This window comes from Myotis davidii, unplaced genomic scaffold (assembly GCF_000327345.1).
Source record: "Myotis davidii unplaced genomic scaffold, ASM32734v1 scaffold174, whole genome shotgun sequence".
NCBI lineage: Eukaryota > Metazoa > Chordata > Mammalia > Chiroptera > Vespertilionidae > Myotis > Myotis davidii.
In genome coordinates this window covers 1326192-1334982 of record NW_006289087.1, presented here as the reverse complement: position 1 = coordinate 1334982, position 8791 = coordinate 1326192, and positions in this window count along the sequence as shown.

Here is an 8791-nt window from a genome sequence, read left to right as displayed (position 1 = left end):
TGTCATGTTTACGAACGGAGACCCGTGCGCGGTAACCACTGCGCCATGCTGGCCGCGCTCTCGGGGCGCAGCCGTTCCCGCTCGGCGACGCCCGCAATCTGCCTTCCGCAGCCCCGTCCCTTGTGCCCTGAGCGGGTGGGCATCAGCTTTAAACCACCGGGACCTGGTTGTGCGGGTCAGGAAGCCCAGAGCTCCGGGGGACAGTCACTGGCGCCCCTCGCCGCCCGCAGTCCTCCAGGTTACAGGATGGGAGGAGGGATGACCCCACGGCCCCTAGGACCCCTGGGGGGACACTCAGGAGTGGGGGCCAGCGCTGAGGGAAGGGGCTGGAGGGCCCAGGTCACGACAAGAGGGTCCGATTTTACTTAAGAACCAGTCCTGCCTGCGGGGTGGTTCCAAAGGGATCCATGATGAGGTCACATAAAGGCCTGAGGGGCTGCCCCCGGGGATAGGGGGGTCCTCAGAGCTGGAGGAGCCGGGTCTTGGGGACACACAGAGGAAAGGGTGTTCACATGGCTGACAGCAGTCCTGGGTGGGGGCTGTCTCCCAAAGGCACTTCAAGGCCTTTCTCAGCTTCTCCCATTGACAGGGGAGCAGGCGGGGGAGGATCCCAGGACAGACACCCAGGCCTCTGCACCACCCCAGCCCTCCCCAGTTTTCACCGAACCCCATCATAAATCCGAGAGCTCCCCCGCCTCACAGCCCTGAGCAGGGCACAGACCAGGAGCAAATCCGGGGCACAGTCCTCAGCTGAGGGGGGGCGCACCCAGAGAGGACAGCACCTCCACACTTGGAGATTTCAGCTGGGCTCTACCTGGGGCCTCCCCAGAGCCCCCCTCCCTTCCACTGGCGGGGGGGTGGGGGTCTGTCACTCCCAAAGCCTACCAGCTCCCCACTCGGGAAATAAAGAACAACCTCTCTCAGCCCTTGGCAGCCCCCTCCTCTGTCTCTTGCTGCAGCCGTGTCTGGACAGAACACACCTAGAGACGCCCCCTCTTCCAGTCTCAGACCACTTCCAACCTCTTTCCTGTCGCAACCTTCGGTACCATTCCAGACCAGCCAACACCATTCCAGACCAGCCAACACCATTCCAGACCAGCCAACACCATTCCAGACTAGCCAACACCCTTTGAGACCAGCCAACACCTTTCCAGACCCACCAACCCCAGACCAGCCAACACCATTCCAGACCAGCCAACACCATTCCAGACCAGCCAACACCATTCCAGACCAGCCAACACCATTCCAGACCAGCCAACACCATTCCAGACCAGCCAACACCATTCCAGACCAGCCAACACCATTCCAGACCAGCCAACACCATTCCAGACCAGCCAACACCATTCCAGACCAGCCAACACCATTCCAGACCAGCCAACACCATTCCAGACCAGCCAACACCATTCCAGACCAGCCAACACCATTCCAGACCAGCCAACACCATTCCAGACCAGCCAACACCATTCCAGACCAGCCAACACCATTCCAGACCAGCCAACACCATTCCAGACCAGCCAACACCATTCCAGACCAGCCAACACCATTCCAGACCAGCCAACACCATTCCAGACCAGCCAACACCATTCCAGACCAGCCAACACCATTCCAGACCAGCCAACACCATTCCAGACCAGCCAACACCATTCCAGACCAGCCAACACCATTCCAGACCAGCCAACACCATTCCAGACCAGCCAACACCATTCCAGACCAGCCAACACCATTCCAGACCAGCCAACACCATTCCAGACCAGCCAACACCATTCCAGACCAGCCAACACCATTCCAGACCAGCCAACACCATTCCAGACCAGCCAACACCATTCCAGACCAGCCAACACCATTCCAGACCAGCCAACACCATTCCAGACCAGCCAACACCATTCCAGACCAGCCAACACCATTCCAGACCAGCCAACACCATTCCAGACCAGCCAACACCATTCCGGACCAGCCAACACCATTCCAGACCAGCCAACGCCATTCCAGACCAGCCAACACCTTTCCAGACCAGCCAACACCATTTTTTGAGCTCATCTCCTTATTGCCGAGCAAGCATGAGCTCCCAAACTCCTCACTTCGCCCAGCCAGATGGAGGCCCCACCAACCACCGTCCCCCTGCGTCCGCGGGCGCCCTCCCCTACCTCTCTCTGGGCGTCTGCTTCCACCTCCACGCGGGGCTCTGGCGGGCGAGGGCCACGTCTTCCCCGCGTCCCCAGAGGAGGAGCTGCGGGCGCCCAGCGTCTCTTGAAGAGGAAAACCAGGGGCGTGGCCGTGCCCTCCTCCAGGCCCTGCAGGGCTTCCCACAGCGAATGGGGCGGCACGCAGGCCGCCATGGGAGCCGCCAGGGCCCTGGGAAGAGCCTGACCCAGGCCCTGAGGGTCTGCAGGCCCCGGTTCTGCTGTGACTTCCGGGAGAACCACTTCCTGGGCGAGGAGGTGAAGCTCATCGGGAAGATGGGCCGCACCTGGCTCCCCTCTGCCCCGCCCCCAGGCCGGGCCGGGCCAGTATCTCTTCAAAGGCTCAACCTCAAGCACAACTTGGAGCCCAGAGGCCTTTGAGGGGTCCCTGTGCACCCCCCTGGGTGTCTCGCTTCTGCCTGAGCCGCTCTCTGCAACCACTAGGCAGCTTCTAATCACCCCCCACCCCAGCCCCATGCCTTGGAGCAAATGCAACAAGAAAGCTTTTTGCAGCCAAACAAAAAGAGGAAAGTAGCACCGCTTAGCTCCGAATTTCCAGGGACCCTGGGACTTAATGTTGAAAACGGTTGACAGTTTAGAGGAGATTATTTGGCTTCGTGTTCGGGGTGAACAGATGTTTTTGAATATCTTCTTCTCTGCGTGCCAAGCGCCATGCGAAGCCCACAGTCTCCTACCGTCAGAGCGGCCCTGAGGAACGGGTATCGGTTTCCCTGCTGAAGCAATCCGGGCACTGAGCTTGCGGAAATCAGTGATGCCCCGGCCATGTAAGTCGTTTCCTTAAATGATCAAATCTTTGAGAATTTAGCTCTATTTTATGAAAGTAATCTAACCTTGCAAGAATCATGAAGAGTAAAAATCTAAATAAAACTCGCCTTGTGCTTGCTTTGACAGCATATATACTAAAATTGGAACTATACAGAGAAGATGAGCATGGCCCCTGTGCAAGATGACACGCAAATGCATGAGGCGTTCCATCTATCTTTTTAAAATCCAGAGGGGGAAAAAACAAGGAAAAATAAATGTATGAAGTGCCTGGCTGGTGTGGCCCAATGGTTGAGCGTCAACCTATGAACCAGGAGGTCACAGTTCGGTTCCCGGTCAGGGCCCATGCCTAAAGACAGCCCTGACTTCAGTCTTGGTAGAGTGAATTTCCATCATTAAGAGACGGTGCTGGCGTCGGCAGCACATACACTAACGTTGGAACGATACAGAGAAGATGAGCATGGCCCCTGTGCAAGGATGACACGCAAATGCATGAGGTGTTCCATCTATCTTTTTAAAATCCAGAGGGGGGGTGGAAACAAGGAAAAATAAATGTATGAAGTGCCTGGCTGGTGTGGCTCAATGGTTGAGCGTCAACCTATGAACCAGGAGGTCACAGTTCGATTCCCAGTCAGGGCCCATGCCCGGGTAGCAAGCTCGATCCCCAGTCAGGGTTGTGCAGGAGGCAGCCAGTCAGTGATTGGTGGTTCTTCTGAAATCTGCCCGTGGCCCGGGTTCTAAATCCATAAAGCGGCTCTTCCTGGGTTCCTGGGAGAGGCAACACTGTCTTTTTTTACTTCCTGGAGAACAGCTAGAGCAAGCACTGCTTCTAGAAAATACTCAGTCAGCTCATCTGGGAAGAGGCCTGCTGGAGACAGCGGGGAGGGCTCCTGTGTGCAGAGCTGACTGACAGGACTTGAGGAAGCTCAACCTGGGCCTGCCCACCTCCACCCACGCCACCACCCACCCTCCAGCCACGCCACCACCCATGCCACCACGCATGCAAACCCAGAGGTGAGTGACCTGCAGCTGGAGTCCGTGCAAGACACAGGGACACAGAGAAAGGGGGTGATGGCACCTCCTAGAAAAGCAGTTTCATTCCCAAGAGCCTTCTAGGCAGCCAAACCCCACGCTTGTCCATTTCCCTCCTCACGCTCTGGAGGTCACGAGCCTTGAGACCTGGCTACGTCACCATGTCTCCCAGTTGCCATTTTAAAATTTTGATTGATTGATTGGAGAGAGGGAGAAGAGAGAGAGAGAGAAGCATCGATTTGTTGTTCCACCCATCCATTCACTGGTTTCTTTCTGTATATGCCCTGATTTCTGTATATTTGGACCACAGATTGAACCAAAACCTTGGCGAATCAGGAGGACGCTCCCACCAAGTGAGCATCTCACCAGGGCTCCCAGTGGCCTTTTTTAAGAAAGTAAAAGAGAAAACAGGTAAAATTAATTTTAATACCATTTTTATTGACCCAAACAGATCCAAATAGTGCCACTTAAACATGTAATCAATATAAAAATTATTAATGAGACATCTTACTTTTTTTTTTTTTGGAACCGAATCCTTGAAATCCAGAGTATTTGACACAGCATATCTCCAATTGGACACCACATTTTTATTGGGAATTCTTGATCTGTTTTTAGATTTGATCATCTTGACAGTCGAAAAAGTAGATTTACATAATCAGGTTGTTCCAAACATTCTTGAATTATTTCCAATAATTGAATCAAACAGCAGTTGTGCTTTTTAAAATTTAAATTAATTAAAACGTAGTTCTTCCATTGCACAATTTCCGCTGGTTGCAAGGCCTTAGTACCCCCAGTGGCTAGTGGCTGCTGCCCAGGACAGCACAGGGCTGGAGAGTGTCAGAAAATTGTGCATCTAAACACCAGCAAGCCTGTGCAGACAGCTTCCCACCTTCACCCCCAGACAGCACGCATCCTTTGCTCTGCAGACCTGCCTAACAAGTACCTGTCAGATTGGGGCGCCTCACACCGAACCTGTGCAAAATTGTGCCCGGGAGGGGCTCATCCCCGCCCCCCAAACCAGCGAGGCCAGCTGTCCCCATCTCGGTTAACCAGGCCAAAACCTTGGTGCTCTCCTTGACCTCTCTCTCTCTCTCTCTCCTCTCTCTCTCTCTCCTCTTCCTCTCTCTCTCCTCTTCCTCTCTCTCCTCTCTCTCCTCTCTCTCTCTCTCTCTCTCTCTCTCTCTCTCTCCCTCCCCTACTTCATGTCTGGCCTGGCAATAGATCCTGGCAGTCTTTCCTAAAAAGCATTTCCAAAATCCCACCGCTTCTGGCCACCACCCGATGCCACGCCCGTCACCTCCTGGGATTCCTGCGAGCGCCTCCCGACTGGTCTCCCGCTGCGGGCCCTGCCCCTGCGGCCGGTTCGCCAACCAGACGGTGCTTTTGAATGAGGTCAGACGAGTCCTCCCTCCGCTCCGAGCCCTGCCCGGCTTCCCTGGTCACGCAGGAGAGAAGCCCAAGTCCTCGCCGGGGCCCAGGCGGCGCTCCCACACCTGATCCTGCCCGCGCTATCGCTTAGACGCCTCCTCCACGCTGGCCTCCTGGCTTTTCTGGAACAAAGTAGGTCCCCAGACATCTCTGCAAGGCTGGCTCACCCGATTCCCTGGGCCTTTACTCAAAACTCACTGTCGCCCTCTCGGCGAGGCTTCCCCGGTCACCCCTGTCCAAAACCCCACCTCCCCCCCTAAACGCGCATCTCAGAGCCTCCGTCCCTGCGCTCTCTCTCTCTCCCCCCACCTTATTACTATGTAACGTATTATTTTATGTCTGTTCTGCCTCTCCTATTGCAATATAAGCTCCCGGGGGGCAGCGGCGTTGTGTTTTTCCCGCTCCACCCCCAGCGCCTAGAATCGTGCCTGGGACCTACACTCAGCACATATTCTAAATCTGAACCAACGGATGAACGAGTGGCTTCCGGGCGGGGAGCTGCTGACCTTTCGAGCTCCGGGGTCCCTTGCAAGGTTATCGGGGTCTCCGATCTACAAGCGGAACGTGTAGCTGAGATGGTGACCTGCTCGAGGTCACGAGGTCACGGTGCTGCTGCCCGCAGCGCGGCCCCGGTTTTTTTTTTTTTAAATGTATATTTTATTGATTTTTTACAGAGAAGAAGGGAGAGGGATAGAGAGTTAGAAACATCCAATCCATCAGCTGCCTCCTGCACACCTCCCACTGGGGACGAGCCCGCAACCCAGGTACATGCCCTTGACCGGAATCGAATCCGGGACCCCTCAGTCCACAGGCGGATGCTCCATCCACAGAGCCAAACTGGTTAGGGCTCGGTCTGGGTTTTGACTTCTGTTGCAAGGAGGCCCCCCTCCTCCCTAAGCCAATGCAAGTGTCAGTGCTGGTCATGCCCTCGGGGAACCCCGGGGCGCCTCGGAGCTTGTCAGGTTTTCCTAACCCCCTTCACTCACCCCCGAGGAGCCTGCTCAGGCTTGTAGACAATCGCACTTTGCGAGCACCAATCATTTTGCCAAAGAAAATGTCTTTTTAACACCCCCAGGGGCTCATTCGAAGGGTTCGCATAGCCACCTCCAGAGAGAGGGCTCCCGACCAGGGTCCTTCCTTCAAAAGCTCAGTAACTGTCCCCAGGGTGAATGTAAGTTCTCACCATCGCACTGTCTCTTCAGGTCACCCGAGGACACTGGGGACCTCCCTGCTCAGACAGCCGGCCAGCTCTGCTCTGGGACTGCTGGGAGCTCACTGACCCCGAGGCCCAGACTCGGGCAAAGGGAAAGTTTGTCTCATGAACCTTCTCACTCTGGTCTCCAGGTCCCCTCGCCTTCCTCTCTCTGACCCCCCTCCCCAGCCTCCTCTGTTTCTCCCAGCTGGCCAGAGCGAAGGATATGCCAGAGCCAGGCAGGTTAAGGTAGGACTTGCTGCTTAAAGAGAGTCTTCCCTGACCCCCATCTCCTAGGAAAAGCACTCCCAGGAAAGCCCTCATGCAGGTGAGGAGAGCTGGCTGCCACCTCCATGCTGTCCTCCTGGGTTGCCAGGCTTGGTGATCCAGGGGAGGGAGGGAGGGGAGGCCTCTGCTGGCTGCAGTCAGCAGGGGAGGCCTTGGGGAGGCCTCAGCCCTCCAGCATGGCCGCCTCCTGGGAGCTTTCTCTCCCAGCCTGCCTCAGCTCCAAAGGGCCCCGCTTCTGTTTGCATTCACGTTGCCGAGGTTCCTGGGAGCAGGGTCCCTGAAGCAAACGCCTTCTCCCCAGCCTGGGTGGGCCAGGCCCTGCCAGCTGCCTTCACTTGTGGCTGCAGAAAGCCTGCCAGGCTGCCGTGTGCCAGGGAGGGCCTGGAACAATGACTCTGGCATCAGCTATTTTAATGCAGAGTGAGGCGCACAGTCCCCGCTAAAAATAAACACAAAGGGAAACCCCAGGGTAGCGAAGCCGGTTTTAAAACCTCCTTCCTGGCTCCTTTGCCTTCCCCTTGCAACTTGGGAGCTGCGTCTCCTACGGGGCCCACCCGGAATATTGTCAGGGCTCCCACCCGTGTCCCGTGGACTCGCAGCCCAGGTTTGATCAAGGCTGGAACGGAGTCAGAGGGAACAGAGGCAAGAAAAGGAAGAAGACCCAGCAGCCATTTCTTTGAGTGCAGTTTCTATTAAACAGACTGATGGCACCACTTCAAGACGTAACTAAAAAGGACCTTCGTGGCTCAGGGGTTGAGTGTTGACCTAGGAACCAGGAGGTCACGGTTCGATTCCTGATCAGGGCACATACCCGGGGTTGCAGGCTTGGTCCCCAGTAGGGGGCGTGCAGGAGGCAGCTGATCAGTGATTCTCTCTCTTCATTGATGTTTCTCCCTCTCCCTTCCTCTCTGAAATCAAAAAAAAGGACCTGGGGTGATGAGACCTCTTCCTGCTACGCGTCCCCCTCCCTGCTCTCCACCCCGCCCTCCATGGGAGAACGGACGCTTGCAAAGCATCTGCCCAGGACTCGGCCAGCAGCCAGGCCCTCCGCTGGGAGGGAACACATCTGAGTGCCTCTGTGCTCCTGGGACATCACTGCTTCCCTTTTGAGAAGGGAAGCAAGGGTGGCAGCCGCCCCGGGGGTAACTACTATTAAATTAAACAAGGGACCCACTAGACTGATACATGGGCCAGGCCCACACAAGCAAACCAAAATCTGAGCCTGTAAATGCTTCAGGATTATGAAATCAAACCCATTAAAACAACTCATCACAGACAGCCATTGAGGCTTCTAGCTAGAGCCCGGCAAATCATCTCCGTTCTTTGCTTCCGCACTTCCTCTGTATGAATCTTTCCCTGGCTCCTGGCGGGCCACTCCTAACCGCTGCTGGCCTGCCACTGCCCCGCTCAGATGGACATTCGCTCAAATAAACTGAAATCATGTGTATTTGCCTCGGTTTATTTTTTAAAAAAAATATATTTTTGTTGATTTCAAAGAGGAAGAGAGAGGGAGGGATAGATAGAAACAGCAATGATGAGAGAATCATTGATTGGCTGCCTCTTGCACGCCCCCTATTGGGGGGCATGTGCCCTTGACTCTAATTGAACCCGGGCCCCTTCAGTCCACAGGCTGATGCTCTATCCACTGAGCCAAATCCGCTAGGGCTATTTCTTTGTTAGCACCACCTAGACTTAAAACCGTGACCCCTCTAATGTCTGGGAATTAGAGGGCTGGCTCCCACCCTCAAATGCCTGTTATTTTAAAATGCAGTGATCAGGCCGTGCCTGTGCCCGGAGCCGCCGCGGGCGGGCTGCCGGGAGCCTCAGCACCGCGCTGTGTGCCAGGCAGTGTGCCCTCTCCGTTCACAGGGGACTGGGGCACAGAGAG